We start from the raw sequence: 20,894 nt of genomic DNA on the forward strand, positions 1-20,894 counted from the left end.
TGACCTTCCTCCATCACCTCAGGGTTTAAAAATATAAACATCATATAAATCATGTTATTAAGAAATTAAATACTTGGTAAGAGTAGGGTAGACAAGCAAACAGTAATATACAAAAGGGGGTGGGATATAGTAGGCCATTAGACTGCACACTAGCATGTACTGATAGACATTGAAAAGTATCAATAAAAATATCTCACCCAGGTGAATTGAACATAACAGTATGTACTAAACACATTTAATTCATTTTGTAAGTTTTTCAAATCACTGACCTCATTTTCATTGTGTTGTTTGCGGACAACTATTAAAGAAAAAAATTCACAGAAAAACAAGCTTTTCATGTGGTCAGTTGGGCTTCCCCCAGTGAAGAATGTCTTTGACTGTGCATTTCCATCATTCAATGGATTATTAGTAAGTTTATTATGAAGAGGATAGCGCACTGACTTCCAGGCCACAATACAGAGTCAAAGCATAGTTCTTGAATCATTGAAACACAGGTAGGACCAGGATTAAATGGATATAGAAGAACCATTGAGACTTCCGTGAAGCAGTTCTTCCCCAAGAAGAAGAACTCAAGAGCACTTCTAGGTTCGAGCACATGGAAATCCTAAACTGGCCTGGTGCTTGGAACCACGAACACTTGAGCAATGGTTTCTCCCTCTGTGATCTCTGTCATCATATCCTCTGATATACCTCAAAAGTTCTATTACAGAGGCATGCCTCAAGTGACTCTGGGAGACACCTGTGAAATAACCTGGGGGCAATGGCTGATACTTTCATACTTTGTAAATAATACACAGTATTTGAGAGCAAGGGTAGGCTTTACAGTCAATATTCATGAGATATTCATGTGCGACAGGAAATATGGAGGGGAATACGCTTCGTTCTAGGTTTCTAGTGTGAGGAATGGTTTATACTTTGTTTCAGTGTTCTCATTACCATCCTATTTATCAATTGTTACTCATTAAATTAAAGTCATATTTTGTGACTGTGCAGCCAGCCAGCAGATGTTATGTCTTGCAAGGAATTGCAATATTGCATTGGACAAACATTGGAATGAACGAAAGTCTATTTTCTTCACACACTCTATCCTGCCAAACTCCTGGGAGGAGCCCACACAATGGTTTTGTGTGGCCTTGAGTTAAAATTATAGAATTGAAACGTTGAAATAGTAAAATATTTGTGAAGCCGAACCAGGCTGTCCTGACTGCTCAGTAGTAGATCATATTTTCCACTTACATCTCAGATTTTGAGAACCAGGAACAGGAAACTAGAGGCATAAGAGATTAAGTTTAGAAGGAATTTTAAGGACTGGTCTAGTTTCCCTTGAAACAACTTATTTTCCTCAAGAATAAATATTGTTCCCAGGTATTTTGTTTTCAGCATCCATTTCAGGAATAGTAAATTCCAGTGCAGAGCCAATTTCTTCTTTAAGGTTTTAGTAGAACGCATTAGATGGGAAGGAATAGATATTCAATGGTAAAGAAAAAGGCTTTTCTTCCTGACCAAGGCTAACGCTAATAGGGAAACAGAAATCACGTCACCAATGCCTTTGCACCAAAGCTTACTTCCTCCTCAATGTTCTTGCCTGTCAATGCTACACCAAAGGCTTTCATTATCTCTCTGGTTTTGTTTATTCTAATATTTTCCCCACATGTGATTTATTCATGTATAAACTAAACAGATTTAAATACATGTCGATTACAAGGTCTGCAGCTCTTCCTTTAATGAAGGTGCCCTTCAGTGTAAAGGGCCTGTTTGAGGGGTGATTCAAAGACAATTTACTCTCATCAATGCTCTTATAATTTTACTTTTGATCAGAGTTGGCAAAGTAAGTATAGATCAAATAGAAATCAAATCTCTCCTTTGAGACTGTTCAATTCAAGTTTCTTCACTCTCTTGGCTCTCCTGATAGCTCCCTGTTCTCATTTTTGGCACAGTGGGAAGTAGTCCTTAATGGAGAAAGGTTTGGTGACCCTGGGAATGCTAACTTGAGTCAGGCAGAGAAAAGACCTGTTATTTAGTTGGTTGTATAATTTAAGCCATTTAACCACATAAGCATGGCAAGATGTTGTAGCTGCAAAGCAAATAAGTCACCCTTGTCAAAAAAATGCCCCTTTTTTAAAGTTGTGAAATTAGTTATCAATTCATATGCAACCCTAGATCAAAAATGGAGGGTTCCCGGATGCACTAGTGCATGAGGAGGGAAGTAATTGTTTGTGGTTTTCATGAGAAGATTGCCAGTCTGCAGCATTTAAATTACATACAAACTGGTTTTCACGTCTCTAATTGTAGCTCTGTTGTTTTGGGGGAGGGCTGGATTGACACTGACAAACACAGACTTAGAAGGGATACAAAGACATGAAAACAGCACTACACTTGCCCCCAAAATGATTCAGTGAATAGCGCTACAGTGTTTTATTTATTCCTTGGTATGCCAAATTTCCTTTTCCCTCTAAGGAGCAATGCTGACTTCAGTAAGTTAATGAGAAATAGTTACTTCAGGGAGTTTGGGTAAATACAACACAGGGCTTTTGTGAATTATTGTGTGCCTGCTTATTTATTTATTTTGGAAGAATTTGAATTTAATATAATCTCTTGTCTGTTTATTTTCCTTGAAATCAGAATACACATTTACCTTCAGTGCTTAATTGACCAGACCAGTAGTCATACAGATCTCTCCATGATAGCAGTTTGGGACTAGAGAAGGTAAATACAGAGTCCTATAATAATATTCTATGCATTGCTTTTTCCTTTAATCCCTGATTTTTCTTTACAATAAGGCCACTGACCTCTTAGGCCAGAAGAATGAAATACTGGCTTTTAGAGAAACAAAATAACAAAACAAAGGGGATAATTCTGATTTTGAGTTTGTAGAGCTAACTGAATGTGGCTGTTAATTCTGGTGTACAAACAACTGCCTCAGAAAAGATTGCCAAATCCCTCCTATTCAGTATTTGTTTCCTTTGAAAAAATACTTTGAATTCTTAAAGGGTCATACTGAGTTAAAATGGTAGTTGTGACGATACACAGCGGTTTAGCAAGAGGGAATTTGAGTATGGAAAAGGCCATATTAAAGGCAGAAAACAAATGAAAAAAATTAAGAAAACACTTCTGCATTTGGGCAAGTGTACAAAGGGAACTGCCTACATTCTGCTTGGCGTCGCATTTTGAAAGCTCCCACAGTGAGAATAATTAACAGAAGCCCTTTATGTGTGTATTTCTAGAAGAGCTGGGCCCCATGTATACTTGCAGAGGACTGGGCAAGAATGATTTTCCTGCAGGAACAAGGAGTTCAAGGAGGTAGTGATATGGAACCCAGTGAGCTAACATTGGTGCTCTCGAAAGCCGTCACGCACTTCCCGGTTTCTGTTGCTTTGTGTCTTACCTACTGCGCTGCTGAGAGACCAGACCAGGTTCAGACTTGGAGAGCTAGGACTGAAAAGATTGAAAGATGGTACACATCAGCTCATTCGAAGAGGGAACCTCTTCTCTGGGTGGAGCATTTAAAGCTGTATCAAGCTTTTGGGGGAAGTGTGCATGTAGCAGTATAGACGAAAACCAGGTTGACAGATTCCATGGTCAACTGCCAGGAGGCATTATAAGAACATGAGAGGAAGGGAGGAGACCAGACGACCTACAAAGTCCTTTTTCTGTACAGTGCATCCTTAGTTTACTTAGTTTTATCTTCAAGTTCATCCTCAGCTTTGCTGCCTTGGCTTTGGGTCTATTACCCTTTCTTGATCTTCAGGAGCTGAAGCTTGCTGCTGTGCTGTGTGCTCTATCTCCTTCATCACCACTGATCCGCTTTCATGGGTGATACTAGCAGAGTAGCCGTGAAAGAAATACTGGTGCATTTGAAGTCAGTCTTACCACTGTCCCTGCAAAAACAAGACTTTCCTTTCCTTTTACTATATATCCTAACTTGCCTGCACATCTTCCGTAGGGCTTAGCTTGTGGTGATATTTCGTTTATGATCTAAGAAATAAAGCTTGCCTGAAGACTAGAATGAAAGCTAACCATACTAGTCAGCCATATAGGCCAGGCAGTGGTGGCCCACACCTTTAATCCCAGCATTAGAGAGGAATGTAAGATGGGAGGAGATAGGAGCTCAGGATCTCAGTCTAAAATCTGAGGTTTGGTGGAGAGCACTGCAATCTACAGTCATGTTGAGGACATGATCATCCCTTTGTTTATTTGAACCTTGGTAGGGGTAAGAACATTCTAGTGACTGGCTGCTTTGCTTTTCATTCTTCAGCTTGAACCCCAATATCTATCTCAGGGTTTTTATTACTGGTGCTACAAAGAAGGGGTTAAAAATTGCTATACTATATCTTATTTTAGCAGAGATTCCACTAAGTCCTTATCATGGCCTCTCTGGGTTACCTGGAAGCTCCCTTTGTGCACCACTTGCACTGAGGTCTTTGAAAAGGCAGTCTGCATCTCAAGCACAATGCTACTTCTGTTAAACCTTGACTCAAGCTAGACAATTGCCATTTATTTTATCATAGAATTTCAAGCAACCCATGACTTTGCTTGATATTATTTGGCATCTACGTTTAGGTGAAATGTTCAAGCATAGTCACCTGGCTTCTCTTGTCTTGGTTTCCATGTGACCATGAGCATGTGTGACAGTACATTCTGAAATATTAATGTCTGTGCTTTCACTTCTCCCCTTTTCCTTCGCAAAGCTTTTCCTCTAGTCAATCACAGGTGCCAACGTTGTCTCTGGGGAGATGGAGGGCTGTTTCATGGGACTGGAAGCATCAAGAAGCAACCAGTCAGCGATCTCCTTACACCCTAAACAGGTTTTTGAGAAACAAAAGGAAAAACTTGAGGGCTGGCAAAGCAGAGTCTAGTATATCACAGCAAGAGCTTTGGGAAAAATAGATTTCTCTCTTCTCTCTCTGTGAGCTAGAAAGATAGCTACAAAGAAGAAAAGAGGGAAGATGGCTCAATATGGTTTGAGAGGAAGTCACATTGAGGCTGGGAGGGTAGAAGAAGACTTTCTGGAGACAAATAGTCCTAACTATCGAAGACTGTCAAGTGGCACAGATGGATATCCTGGAGGGTGTGGGAAAAAGTCAGAGTAATTTCATAGAAATGGCGTTTTACAACAAAGAACCTTTCCCATGGAGGTTGTGCTATTTTCCGTTACTACTTAGCAAAACTATAAAAACTTGAGGCCAGAGATTAAATTGTTTATTATCTCTCTTAGATTCTGTGATCAGCACCTATCAGGGATGAGTATTTCAGGTTCATAGAGCATCTTCAGTCTCAAGTAGAAAATGCAGAAGTTGGTTGAATCAGAATAATTTGTTAAATTACTTACTTTTATAGTGTGTATACATGCTACAAATGTTACTATGAAATTAGAGCTACAACTCTCTTAGACAGACACTCCTCCCCAAACACAGGCCATGCCTGTCAGAAGACCAAGTAGGCTGCCTGCCAGTAGACCTCCTCTACCATCTTAACACTCTTCTCCATCCCCAAATACTATCTCGAATGACACTCCCCGCCCTCCTTATTTCCAAGAACCAGTCTCCAACTTGGGTGAAGATTAGAATACCTGATGAATCAGAGGTGAAACAGGTCACCAGAACTCCAGGTAGGCCACCCACCTACAGACCTCTTCTACCCTCTTGGTGCCTCCCAACACCCTCCTCAATCTTCCTTCTCCTCCTTGTCACCGTGCTCCAACTTGGGTTGCTCAACAAGAGATAATGCTTGCCTTCAAAAGTTCAGCTCCCAACTCTGGTGAAAATATCCTGCTCAACCAGAGGCCACAAAATCCAGAGTACCACGGCATCTCTCTGCCTCTTTCCTTCTCCCAGCATTCACTTCTGTCTTCCCCGCTGACCTAAGGTCTGCCCTATCAACAGGCCAAAGCAGTTTCTTTATTCATTATCCAAGAAAAGCAACACACAGAGGGGACTCTCACATCACCACAGCATACCCAAACTTATAGGACACAATGAAAATGTGCTTAGAATAAAGTTCATAGCATTATGTGACTACATATAAAAAATTGGAGAACTCTCATACTAGCAATGTAATAACACACTTCAAAGCTCTAGAACAAAATGAAGCAAACACACCCACAATAAATAGTCAGCAGGAAATAATCAAGCTGAAGACTGAAATCAATAAAATAGAAACAAAGAATTAATGAAACAAAAAGTTGGTTCTTCGAGAAAATGAACACGATAAACAAACCCTTATCCAAACTAACTAAAAGACAGAGGAATATTATTCAGATTAACAAAACCAGAAAAAAAATGGGGCAAGACACCAGACACTGAGAAAACCCAAATAATCATCAGGTCATACTTTAAAATTTGTGCTCCACAAAATTGGAAAGTCTAAATAAGTGGATAATTTTCTCAATAGATACCACACACCAAAGTTAAAACAACAAACAAGCAACTTAAATGCACCTGTAACACCAAAGGAAATAGATTCAGTCTTAAAAGTCTCCCAGCCAGATAATCCAGGGCAAGATAGTTTTAGCACAGTATTCTACCAAACCTTCAAAGAAAAATTAATGCCAATAATTTTCAAATTATTCCACAAAGTAAAAACAAAATAAACATTGCAAATTCATTTTATGTGGCCACAATCACCCTGATACACAAACCCCACAAAAATTCAACAAAGAAAGAGGATTACAGACCAATTTCTCTTATAAGCATAGATGCAAAAACAATAATCAAACTACTCACAAACTGAATTCATGAATACATCAAAAAGATCATCCACCATGATGAAGTAGGCTTAATACCAGATATGGTTCAACATATGAAAACCAGTGAAGGTAAAGTACGATATGAACAAACTGAAAGACAAAACAACATGATCACCTACCTCATTAGATACTGAAAAGGCTTTGACAAAATCTAATACCCCTTCATGATAAAAGTCTTAGAGATATTAGGAATACAAAAACACATGTAAATAAAATAAATGCAATTTACAACAAGCCTGTAGGAAATATTAAATTAAATGAAAAAAAAAACACAAAGCAATTCCAGTAAAACCAAAAACAAGACAAGGATGTTTGTTCTCTCCATGTGTATACAATATAGTACTTCAAGTTCTAGCTAGAGCAATAAGAGAGCTGAAGGAGATCAAGGGAATATAAATTGGAAAGAAAAAGTCAAAGTAATGCTTTTTATAGATATTATGATAGTATACATAAGAGACACCAAATATTCTATCAAGGAACTCCTACAGCTGATAAGCCCTGCCACCAAGGTGGCTGGATACAAGAGTAACTCAAAAAGATTAGTAGTCTTCCTATATACAACTGACGAATGGACAGAGAAAGAAATCAGGGAAACAACATCCTTCACAAAAGCCACAAACAATACAAAATATCTTCAGTTAACCCTGACCAAGCAAGTGAAAAACCTATGTGACAAAAACTTCAAATCTTTGAAAAAGAAATTGAAGAAGATATCAGAAGATTGAAAGATCTCCCCAGCTCATGGTAGAATTAACATAGTAAGAATGGTCATCCTACCAAAAGCAATCTACAGATTCAGCAAATCCACATAAAAATTCCAAAACAATTCTTTACAGATCTTGAAAAGACAATAAGCAATTTCATATGAAAAAGTAAAAAAACCCAGGATAGTTAAAATAATACTGAATAATAAAAGAACTGCTGGAGGTATCACCATCCCTGCTTTCAAGCTGTCCTAAAAAACAACCTATGGTAAAAAAACTCACATGGAATTGGAACAGAACCAGACACATCTATCAATGGAAACAAATTGAAGCTGCAGACATAAATCCACATACCTATGAATGTGGATTTTTGATAAGAAAGCCAGAAATTCACCAGGAAGCAAAGAAAGCCTCTTCAGTAAATGGTGCTGGTCTAATTGGATGTCTACATGTAGAAATAGATCCATATTTTCCATCCTGCACAGAACTGAAGTCCAAGTGGATCAGAGACTTCAGCATAAAACCAGATACATTGAACATGACAGAATTGAAGTTGGGGAATGAAACATTAATCTAACTAATCTTTATCAATAAAAAAATCAGGAGTCAGATATCAGGGTAAGTACCCGAAAAATCAGAGAAGCAGGGAGCAGCCACCAGTTGCCTTCTACATTTTCTGTTTCTCTTTTCAAAAGGGCTGAGATCTTCTCTCTGGCCCGCCTTACTTCTTCCTGTCTTCTCTGTCTGCATTCCTCCAAAACTCTATGATTAATTTAGGTCAGCTAGTGGCTAGCTCCATTCTCTGATTCCAAGAGAGTTTTATTTGTCAGAACACTTTCAAATATCATACAACATTTTCCTTTTTGTCCAAATAAAACACAAAAGTTTTAACTAAAATAGAAAAAGTATATACAATAAGTATAATACGTACACCCACACATACACATATATGCAAACACACGAGCAAGAATTAGATTAACAATGTCCTGTTCATTTTCATTTGGCAAATAAATTCAGAGAAAATATTTCTTTATCTATTTATACTGATGAGTCCAAAGTTTTGTACCTAATTTACTTTCTGTCTTATTTGCATTACCAACCCAAAACTATCTTTTTACGTTATTCAACCTTATATACTTTACACCTCTCTTGCAAGTTTCTTTTATAATTTTGGCAACAAGTTAAACTGTAACTATAACTACATAGTTTTCAACTCCATCAGAGACCAGAGAAGGATACACTATTATCTGAGTAAATAGGAAGTGAAGAGGAAACAACTTATAAAACTAAAAAAATTTGCAGAAGTAGATGGTTGCCTGGACAGTCACACAAAGTTTTTTTGTAATATTCAGACATCCATCTTTGGGATGTAGGCCTAGAATATCTGACAGACTTTTCTGTGAAGCAGAATTTACTGTACAACCCTGTCTTGACAAAGTTTGGCAGTCACTTTCTTTTGTGTCCTGCTTGTTCAATTTGGACAGTGGCTGTCAGCAATTGAGAGAATTAGAATGGATCTAAGCAGCTGAGACCAAATGAGCAACTTCCCCCAACAAATCTGCTTTAAATATCAATAATTTTACCATATGTGTCAAACATCATGTGTGTGACTTAAATATACACCACAAAATCCTTTGAACATGATGGGATTATCCTAAGGCTCATTTACCTCCAAATTTGGTGGTACATACTGATTGATGGTTGTGAGCTCAATCAACTGTTAGCTTGACCATGTCTCTCCCCCATCCCCTGCTGTCTTAACCTCCTTTCATGGTTGGATTTCAAACGCAACTACATTTATATGACAGAAAATTAAATTAGATTCTGCAATGATGTTATAGGCTGCCCTTCATAAAGAAGTGCTATCATCTGGTGGATCCTATCTGTTAGGCACTTTCAAAGCTCCTCTCATACTTAAGGGCATGAAGTGCCTATTCTGCCTCTTCATGGGGTATCACCAAGAGCACATTGTTAAGGCACAGAGAGTGGGGTATATATTGGTATAAGTTCTTTCCACAGTTGAGAATTGTAGCAAGAACGTGCAGACAATGTACAGATTTCTGAAGAAAGACAGCTCAGAATTGTTCATTGGCTTATTGTTAACTCCTTATATATAAAGTGACATTCTCTTGAAAGAAAGAGAGAGTTTCATCAAAATTGACTTTCAATTTCATAGATGCGTAATTAATTTGTCTTGGAGTGTAATGGAGATATTACACATTGTCATGATTTATATCCACAAACTTCATCTCAAGATGGTTTGTCAGATTTTCCTACTTTTCCTATTTTCACATTTGAAGTTATACTTTTTTTATGACTAGAGTAAGAGGATAGGCTCAAACTTTTAAATAAGATTCTTTGGCTATAAACCCAGAGTCATATTTTATATATTTAATTGTAATCTCTCTCTCTCTTTCTCTCCCTCTCTTCCTCCATATTTCTTTCCTCCTTCCTCTCTCTCTTTTCTTCTCTTATTGCTTTAAGCTGTGACTTCACGTGGGCTTAACTACTGTGGTTCCAGATGTTGGCTCTGATTTTCCATGAGTCTTCAGGTGCTTTTCTTCATGGTTCTGCCTGTAAGCTCCCTCTCTGAGCATGATGCTTGCAGAGCTGTTGGCATCTATCTGCAGATCACAGTGGGAAGCCCTGAGAGACTGCTTCTTCTGATGGTGCTTCCTTAGAAACGGGAAACTTTCGCAGATGCTCTCTTGCCTCTTTGCTTCTAACTGGACCACGTGCCCATCAGAAACAACTTAGCAGTCAAAGGACAAGAGTGTCCTGATGGCTTTCTACCAAAGGATTAATACTGAGGGTCTGGAAAGTGTTGAGCTTCTAAGAACTCTGTGAACCATAGCCAGAGGGTCAGACCTAGATATCTATTTTTGGGAAAATGGATTTTTAGGTCACCACTAAGACCATTTATTTTCACATTGTGAAATGATGCATTTACATTATAACTGCAGAGATGTATAGCTGTAACAGAGACCAGGACGACTGTAAGGCTCTAAAAATAGTGTGTGCCCCTTCATAGAGAAAGATTCTGACTCTTATACAAAATTATAGAAAAAAATTGAGGCCCTACAGTCAGAAATGGAAGTGGAAGATGTCTGGTAGGCAACATTGACTATTTGATTCCTCCCTGAAATAGTATATACCAATTTCCCAAAACATATGGACATTCTTACATTCATATAGATGTCTTATATTGTCATTTACAGCATGTGTTCTGTTAGCTATGTCATGGTGTAATTGTACACAATCCAATGCTTTTTCTGTGCTCTGGCTTTCGTTCTAGTTTATTGTCATGGATGAAGACTGTATCTTTTCCTTTGCTTTACAGAGTGGAAGTGAGCTGACCTCTAATTGTATTAGCAGCCATATCACGTTTTCCTATTCAATGCTCGGCTTGGCCAAAATTTACAGAATGAATTAGCTAAAATGAAACTTTATGAAGGACTTATTCTATTTAAATATTAATGAGGTTTTTATTTTTATTCAGGGCAATTTCAGTCTAAGAAGAATCCAATGCTGCTGAACTGTGACTATTCCCCGAAGAAACCAAGGATGCGTGGGCATGTGTGGTGCCCACTGTTGGTGTTGCAAGTAGAAGAGTGTCAATTCAGCCATATGTTCCAGTTTGGACTTTTAAAGCTATGATATGTAAAGCCCACATTCTGCTCAAGATAAACCAGTCATAAGTAATATAAAAAAAATCTACTTTCTAAGTAGTTATTTCCTTGATCACATCACCCAGGAGTTTAGGAGAAACAATAGTGGTTGAAGGGCAGGAGACACAGTCCATTTAGATAGTGCTCTAGGACCTGAGGTTTAAAGTTATTCAAGCAAAGTTTCTCAAGAGTTTTGTCCTTTAGCCATGTTACTTTGATTTTTAGAGTTCCTATCAATGGTACTCTGGCATTATACCCTCATTCAGTACTGAGAATTGCTGTAAGAAACAACCATGTGCAAACCTGTATTGCACAGATTATCAAGCTGTTGTACACTGTAGCATAGGCTCTACCACGTAAACGGTGTACTGTTTTTGGTAGCATCAAAGATGTACCTTTCCAGCATACCTGGGTTGTTTTTTAAGCCTGTCATTGATGATAGTGTGTTTTTTCCAGTATATTTTCAAATAAAACAGCACTTGGACTTTCAATAAAGAAAGGTAGAGAAAATGGAATCTCTGGTGGAGGACATGACCAGAACTGGATGTGACATCTAGCAATGGCTTCCTGCTCAACTAGCACACAAGCAAATACTTTGGCAGTAGGGTTGTGCAATAAGAAAGATTGTTTTTTTTTTGTTTGTTTTTTGATCCAATTATTAAAGTACTGGAAGATCAAACTCACATCTTCTTTTCGAATAGTTGACAGTTGAAGATTTACAGGAAAAGATTGGGGAAAAGCTGATTGTTGATTGGATAGCGGGAAAGGGAAGTGTTGGGTTCTGTTGTTTGGGCATACAATGTAGTTAGCTGTTTTGTAGGTGCCACAATATTTGAGTTGGGAGAGTTATCACATTCTGGGGAGGAATTTCGAGTTTGTGAGGTTATCCTTCAAAAGAACCTGCTTCTTCAAAAGAACCATGTCCTTTTGGAAGAATCAGGTCTGGAAGCTTTTCAGCAACAAATGTGCTGTTATATGAAAATCAAGTGTATGTCTGGAGTTCATGTCTAATCTTGTTTCTGTGTAATACACTGGGTTTGCATAGAATGAAATCCCAGGCCCTGTGAGATCAGATTCTACACTTGAGGCTGCTGCTTTCCCAGTTGACTGTGCTCACAAAAGCCTAGGGTCAAGTTCACTCTCCAGCTAGAAACTTAATTTGTAGAACTTCATGATTCAGGTCTTGTTTTCTCTTTCTCTAAATTCTCTGTCTTTAACAGCAACAGCAATATTACTAAGGAAAGAATTATATTTTTGTAAAAGGCTTTAAACTCTTTTCCAGTATGATAATTATAAATATTTCTAAGATCCTGACTAAGAATTTCACTAAGGTCTATAATAAGCTTACACAGTTGTTTTGTGTAGCACAATAAGCCCCTTGCCAGATTCTTCCTGTGGGATTCAAACCCCAGGTTAAATGCCTATATTTTAAATGTATTCTGTGCCCCTGATAAAAATGAGACTTATACACCTTACAAAATTGTTCTTATTTCTTGCATGGATTTTTTTCCTCTTGAAGTCTAAAAGCTGTATTCAATCTGGATACTCCATTCTCAAGAAGCTCCTGGAATCCGAGCTGGTGCCAGCTCTTCCTTGTCCGCCACTAACTTTTATCACAGCAGAGTGGCAGACCTTTAAGGAGCTTTTGAGCAAGCTCGCTGGGATTTTTCGCCTACTCTTCTGAAGACTCTCGACTTTTGTATAAGCATTCAGAACCTTCGCCACGTAAACCACCTGACACATAGTCTTTGACACTTTTCTATGTGGTGTTTCTATAATGCTTACATCTGTGAAAACCCAGGTCTCTTAGGAAACAGATGAGAATGTAAAAAAAAAAATTGAAAAATTTTAAAAGAAAATAATATGTAGATACCTTAGCAAACCCAGATGTTTCTTTTCTAGGTAGTGGGGGAGGCACAGGTATCTCTGAGTGACAGGCAGAATGAAGCAATGTTTGTGGAGGTGGGTGTCTCTGGACATCTATTCCCCTTGACTGTCCCTCTCTCCTGTTATTTGGACCACCAGGCATCTCTGCTTGGGCACAGGAACTTTCCACATTCTGGCAGCATGACCTCCTCTTTTGCATGCATTTCTCATGGCTTAAACATTTCTGGGTGTGTAAATGGGATAATGAAAATAGATTCCTCATTCTTGTGTTTCCTATTTGCCCTAATTGATCAGCTGTATTCACAGAGTGGCATTTTATAGATAGATCGAACCTGGGCCAGAAGATAATATGAAAGCTAATAGAATTCGGATCGCTTTCATTTCAACACACTCCCAGAATAGCTACACCACATGAATAAAAAATAGTGGTTGGATTAGTTATATTAGTAGAGGCAGTGATAAACCTGAACAAGTCTAAGGAATATTGTCCAGGATAGGAGAGGATATCAGAAACTAAAGGACATGTGAAACATGTATGAAGGAAGAGATTTTGACCAGAGAATGAAAATGATGTGTAACATGCAGAGTATGTGGTATTTGTGTGTGTGTTTATGTACACACACACACACACACACACACACACACACACGCAAGCATGTGTGTGTATGAATGTATTGTGGAGGGAGGAGTGTTGAAGCTATCATGAAAAATAAGTAGAAAGGTATTAGATGCAAATTAAACTAGCTGCAAAGTATAAAGTGGCTTAGTTTAGTAATTAGTCATAAATGGTGGGCTTCCCATAGCTGCTAGAGATTACCTTTCAATAATGTTTTATTTAAAATATTGCAAATTCTGTTTTTATTTATTTGTTTTATACACACACACACACGCACATGCACACACACACACATGCTCTGGTGGAGAGGTCAGAGGACAACTTGTGGGAGTTGGTTCTCTCCTTCTATGGTGTGTCTTGAGATCGACTTAGGTAGTCAGGTTGGATGGCAAGCGCCTTCACCTGCTGAACCTCTGTTAATGCTTTCTTAGAGCTGCTATGGAGAATGTCTGTGTACAGTTTGGTCTAGGCACCTTGTTCCAAAAAGCTCAGTACTCAGAGCCCTCACAGTACTCTGACTCTTGTTTTAGTTGCGTTTTTGTTCCTAATTTTAGCAAACCCCAGCTATGTGGCTCCCCAGAGAGGTAGGCTGTGATTTCCTTCAATGAGAGCTCTCAGCATTTGGATCCGGACAGTTGATGAACTTCTTGGTGATCATAGGGGTTTCAGACAAACAGATGCATCATGAGACAGAAAAGAAAAGCTAAATACAGATACTTGTGTTACTTCTTTCAAGATGGATGTGGATGTGTTCATCCCATGGCTAATTGTGGCATTTGCCTGTATGTTCTCAACTATGATGTAAGTGCAGCTTCCCTGGGTCTGTAGAGAATTAACTTTTTTTTTCCATAATATGTAAGTCACTCCTGGTGTGATAATTCAGTGGTTAGAAAATGGATTCCACAAATGAGAGAGAGAGAGAGAGAGAGAGAGAGAGAGAGAGAGAGAGAGAGAGAGAATGTGTGGCTTCTCTCTCTCTCTATTTGGAGCTGGCTTTATAGGTATTTTTAAGCTACCCAACGTAGATGCTTACATCTGAACTGGAGTCTTCATGATAGAGTATCATGACCGTTAACCACAGAACCATCTCTCCAATGAATTCTTAATGTAAATGTAATTATCAATTGCTTAGAGCTTTTGGTAACTTCTTCCCTTCTTTTCTGTCAAGACACATTGGCATCACTTCATGTTTCCTAAGAAATATGTGCTAAAAGGCGGATTACAGATGATTGTATACTCTTTAATATTTAGAAAATCAGTTTATGTCTAAGGGTCTGGGTCTAAGATGATAATTCATATTCGTGCCAATTAAAGAAAGTTTGCTAGAGGTACAGATTGCACAGGTCTGAGAAATTAAAAATGAAAGCCACAGGGATACATAGGGACAGTATACTGCATCTTATATCACTAAGCTTGGTGGAGGAGCCAGACTGCAATGGCTGCCATCTGAAAGGAGGTGTTCTTATTTTGTTGGCTTTCCTTGGAGGAGGTGTGGGTCAGAGCCAGGTCAAGATGACATAACTCCAAGGGAACACTCCATCTACACATGTTGCTGCCTTGGTGGCCCTTTTCCCTCACCGATCTCACAGGGATCTTCATTCACTTGTTTTGGCATTTGAAGGGATGCTCATCTTTTAACTTGCTTACTTCATTTACAGTGTTGCTCTTCACAGTCTGCTTTCAGTGTCCACTTGCTCCTGCTCTTTGGATGGAGAAGACCCTAGGGAAGGTTGGATTGAGCGTCTAAAGATGGAAAGGGCAGATTTCAGCTCTCACTTATGTTTACCTTTCTCTGGAGCACAGGTGGAATCTTGGAGACGTCTTGATAATACCTTTGTTTTCTCAGCCTATAGCATGCTACATTGCACCTTTTTTCCTTGGGCTGCTGGATTTTTCACCTGAGATAGTTTTACCTGAGTAATACAATGGGGAGGAACTGGGTGGGAAAAGGGTAGATTTGTGTCTTACCCTTTTTTCACTAAGGGCACACAGTGGCCTCAGTGGCACCTTAATTTCCTTTCTGTCATGCACTGTGACAACATCACTTCTATAGCTCTGAAGTAGGAAGCCTCCTCTTAACTTTCCTTGAGTAGAGAATGGCGAGTATCATGGGTCAGAATCCACAGATATCCTAAAATTCTCTGGGGGATTTAATGTTCCCAGGCTACACTAAGAGAAGGTTCAAAGCAATGATCCCATACTTCCTCTCCTGCCCCTTTGATGGGATCTTGTCCTGGAGGAGATGAACTTGTCATAGCGGTTGCCTTTCCTGTTCACATTAGGGAATAGGCATCTCTAAGAGGTCTTGGTGAACAGAGGTTTAATATCACCAAACGTGATATTAAACCTCTGTTTAATATCACGTTTGGTGAGAAAGAGATGAATGTCAAAGATTTGATATCACAGCTTATCTTTGACATTCGTTTCTTTCTCATAGGACATTCAGCTCAGCAAGCCCAGGGTAAGAACTTGTTCTGGAAAGTCATTTAAGAGTTTAAAAATATACACCTTTAGCGTATTTTTTTTTCTTGGTAGAGCTAAGAGAACTTGTAACTGATTTTTTTTTTATAAAACCTGATTGAAATTGTTTAATAAACAGAAAGAGAAGTAGCAGTCTACATGAGATGTTTGGTGAAGAACATGAAACAGTTGACATGATTCCTGTTCGGTCCATTCTTACTCTCTGGTAAGTCTTCTTAGTTCAACTAGAAGAGCTTGGCTCTGTTGTCATCTTGATCTGGGCAGAGTTAATTGAGGAAATCACAATCTGTGTGCATCCAGGTGCATGTTATTGGGATGTAGTTGGGAGCTGGGGGAGATTATATAGCACAAGGCGATACAGAAACATAGTCATGCGTGATTTCATAGCTAAAAAATTAAAAATGTCTCTGTTGGGTTGATTTTGTACTTGTTAACCTAGATCTGAATTGCAACACTTTTTACATGAAGGACTAGGCAGTAAATATTTCATGCTTTGCAGTGCAGATGGCCTGTCACAACTACTCAGTTCTGTCATTGTCACTTCAAAGCCACCACATAAGGGAATGGGCACAGCTATGTTGCCTTTAAACCATATAAGCTGAACTTGATCTCCAGGCAGGCCTGCTCCTTATGGACCCTTGATCTATACTTAATCTTTGTTTCCTGCCTAGCATTTCTAAGATACTATAACATAGATAAAATTGGGCAAAGTATAGAACTTTTAGACAGAATCAATAAAAGTAGGTGTCAAGAATGTCTGTATTCTTATAAGTTTGCTTTAAACTCTTACATGCAACATATCTAAGTGTATTTGCCTAGTTAAAGCTGTGGGACATTGAACAGACATTAACATTATGAGAGCTTAGTCATATCCATAGCAAAGATCACCAAGCAAGAATGACTACCAAGTAGGTACCATGGAACATCAGAAGAGTTGTGGCATCAAAATAAAATTTCTCTTGCCAAATAATGGGCTCTGAAAAATCAGCCATTCAACATGGAGAGACATGAACTTATTCATATTTGGAATCTGTCAAAGAACCGAAAAAAACTATACTAAATATGAATGAGACAAATTTTCTTTTGATTTGAGAAGAATGGATTATGTGAATCATGAGTGAAAACTAAGCCGTGATTTTTATCCAGTTACAAAATCACTTTTTCTCTCTTTTTCTCTCCATCTTCCCTCTCTTTGATGCTTAGTTTTAATTGTCAAGTTGATTCAATCTAGAATCACTTGATACAGAGAGTCCCAGTGAGGGATTTTTATATTGGGCTGGCCTTTGGGCATGTCTATGCTGGATTGTCTTGATTACAGAAACTGAGGTGGGTAGACAGCTGAGTGGATGATGCTATTCTCTGATGTGGCATCCTAGACTATAGAAAAGGGGAGAATGGGCTGAGCAGAGGCATACACGCATGAATTCATTGCTCTGTGACTACCTGCTCCAAACTGTTATTGTCTTGACTTCTCCTCCAGGAATGAATGAAACCTGGAATTATGAGAATAAAGTCTTTCTTCCATAAGTGTAGTTTGTTTTTATCCCTCTTTAGCTCTTTTTGGGGGCCTACCTTTCAGCTTCCAAATAAATAGACACAGAGACTTATTATTGCTTATAAATGACTGGTCTTAGCTTGGCTTGCTTCTAGCCGGTTTCTTTTTTCTTCTTTTCTTTTTTTCAAGACAGAAGCTCTCTGTAGCACTGTCTATCCTGGCACTCTCTTTGTAGATCACGATGATCTTGAAATCACAGAGATCTGCCTGCTTCTGCCTTTCAAGTGCTGGGATTAAAGGCATGTACCACCACGCCTAGCTATCTAGCTTTTCTTAACTTGTCCCATTTACCATTTGCCTCTGGGATTTTACCTTTCTCTACTCAATATATCTTTCTTTACTGCTTAGTCCATGGCTGGCCATGTGGCTAGTCCCTGGCATCCTCCTCATCTTATTTTTCGATCTCCTCTTCCAATATTTTTCTTCTATTCATTCTCTCTGCCTGCCAGCCCCACCCATTCTTTCTCCTGCCTAGCTATTGGCCATTCAGTTCTTTATTAGAGCAATCAGGTGTTTTAAAAAGTCAAAACAAACAGCTTCACAGAGTTAAGCAAATACAACAGAAAAGAATGCAACACATCTTTGCATTATTAAACAGATGTTTCACAGCATAAAGAAATATAACTTCAACTCATATTCCACAACACATAAGGGTTTTTTATGATCAGGATGTTTTCGCACAGGAATGAAAAAGGAATTAAAATACCCTACCCTTTCTCTCCTTTGAACACGTTGTATTATTACTAATTGACGTATTTCTTATTAAAAGGAAACAGGCAGACAAACAGACCAAACAGATGGAACTTGATGGGTACTGGGATTTCTAGATGGGTTTAAATTTCTCCTTATGACTAAACTTTACACAGAGTTGTTCCTGAGTCTAGGTACTTGGCTTTCATGGTTTAAAAGCATCTCAGAAAACTTGCAGTTGTACGTGGTTTCTCTACACCTTTGTGAAGTAAATCCTGTCTCACTGTTGGGAGATTTTTAACCAAGAAAGGTCTTTCTCAAGAACCTGTGGGACATTTCTTCAGAATGCAGTCACCAGGGAAGACAGGGCAGTCACCTAGAACTTTGCATCTTCCCACAAAGTAGATGGTTAACTTTCATCAGTACTAACTGTCTAACACAATAGACTAGTAACACCAACCAACCTCTTCTCATAATCCTCCAGTCTCTCTGCACTCCTTTACCAAAGCAGTTAAAAATCTCTCCTGCATCTGATGTCACCAGATGATATTCAGCATCTTTATCCTCTACCATAGTCTTGAATGACACAGTCCTTACCTGCTTTAACTTCACCTAACGTGACTTATTTTTGCCTTGATAGCATCTATGAGTCATCTTGGTTGCAGTGACTTAGAACATTAACTTGGTGCTATTTTTGCAACAGTTTTTCTTAGACATTTAGTGGGAGATTAGACTGAGAAGAAATGGAAATTCAGAGAACAATCACTAAGTTCATCTGCTTTCAGGGTGAACACACTAGCACAAAGAGGAAGCTGACCTGGAAGAGAGTTGGAAGTCACTCAATAACTGAGGAGACACTGTGCCTTGAGTTGCTCAGTAAACTTGTATTTATTCAAATGTCATGATCTCAGTGATTCTTTCTGCTGTTGGTGTTGTGTAAGCCTCTGTTTATGAGAGAATGACATATCCCAACCAAGTTTCAGACTAACTTAGAGTGATTGCGTGTCCTCACTGGAAGAACGGATCATTGCTTACATGCCAGGAGATGCTTTCTGCTTTTCACTTTCTTACTGAAAAAAGGAAAATAAAACTGCTGTGGTGAACGTGAGATTTTTAAAGGTTTAAGAAGAAGAGAGTGGTTTTGGAATTCCTACTTCCAGATTAGAAGTGTCCCTTCAGTCATACATGAACACAAATGCGGACTCTCTACATGTCATTATTCTTGATCTTGGTAAGCTAGGAAGAAGCTTTGCCTTAGGCAGTGGAGTGAATAATAAATCGTGAAGACACCACATGATCAGGGATACTGTATTCGTGTCCACAGTCAGTGTTCCTTGAAGATGATAATTTGCAACTTCCATGGTTGTTACCTTGAAATGAATCTCTTTTGTAAAATATCCCAGATCTCTTCATTTTTTTGGAGTCAAACAGTTACTCTCATTCACAGGGTATTAATTTTCTAGAGATGGAAGAAACTCCTATTGGTTGAGTAAAGTTTCAAAAAGGAAGACTGTCAGTTTTCCACCTTGGGACTGCAAAGCCTGTTCTTATTTAATTGACATGAGAATTTACTTTGCTATTGTTTTCGTTTTCATTTTGGTCTTGGTAGAACATTTCCTCAGTTCTCTGGACCTTCAAGTCCAGGGAGTAAGAGACACTGTGTATCCATGTATTCATTCAAAATTACTGAGCACCTCTTAGAGCACAAACTACTCTAATTACAGAATAAATAAAACGTAACTCAGAAGATTTGTAGATTTCAGTATTCATGGACACAGACATATTGATAAACAATGTGACAAGAATTATGGATGAAAATAGCATAATTATGTTGTAGATAATCAAAGAAAAGGATATGGAATCAGATATCTCTAAGTAGTTGGATTTGAATTGCGACTCCAAGGTTGAGATATAAGTCATGCAAAGGCTTGGATGAAAATAAATTCCTTTCTTGTATTCCCCATAATTGTCCCATCCATTTGGACTTAATTAATGCTGTTGTTTAACTTTATTTAGACATCATTTGCTTGCTTGGCTGAGTCTTCAACCTTCATTAAATTTTGTTCCTTTCCATTACACTTTCATTTTTACCACATAGACACTGTTACTTGACCCATATTCTCTCATGAACACACATTGTCTTTTTTCTATGGGGGAAACTTACCCTTCTTCTGGAATATAAAACTTAGTTTTAGATTGTGTGGACAGAAGTTTTCTTTTCAACTGTCTCTGATGGTGGCAGGCTTACACTTGTATATCTGACATATAGGTTTAAGTCTAACAGTTCACCACATTTTTATAGAGATCAATGTGACTGAGAAAAGCATGACCCAAGAGGTTTTAAACAGTTTAAATATTTTTGTCATTTTCCAATGCACATTAAGATGTGTGTATTGATAGAGGGTAGGGGAGGAAGGATAGAAAAAGAAAGGGGGAGGGAAAGAGGGACGGAGTAGGGTAGAAGGCGAGAGGGAGAACAAGAGGAATGGAGAGAGAGAGAGAGAGAGAGAGAGAGAGAGAGAGAGAGAGAGAGAGAGAGAGAGAGAGA

The sequence above is a fragment of the Microtus ochrogaster genome, chromosome 1, assembly GCF_000317375.1.
Source record: "Microtus ochrogaster isolate Prairie Vole_2 chromosome 1, MicOch1.0, whole genome shotgun sequence".
In the NCBI taxonomy this organism is placed as follows: Eukaryota; Metazoa; Chordata; class Mammalia; order Rodentia; family Cricetidae; genus Microtus; species Microtus ochrogaster.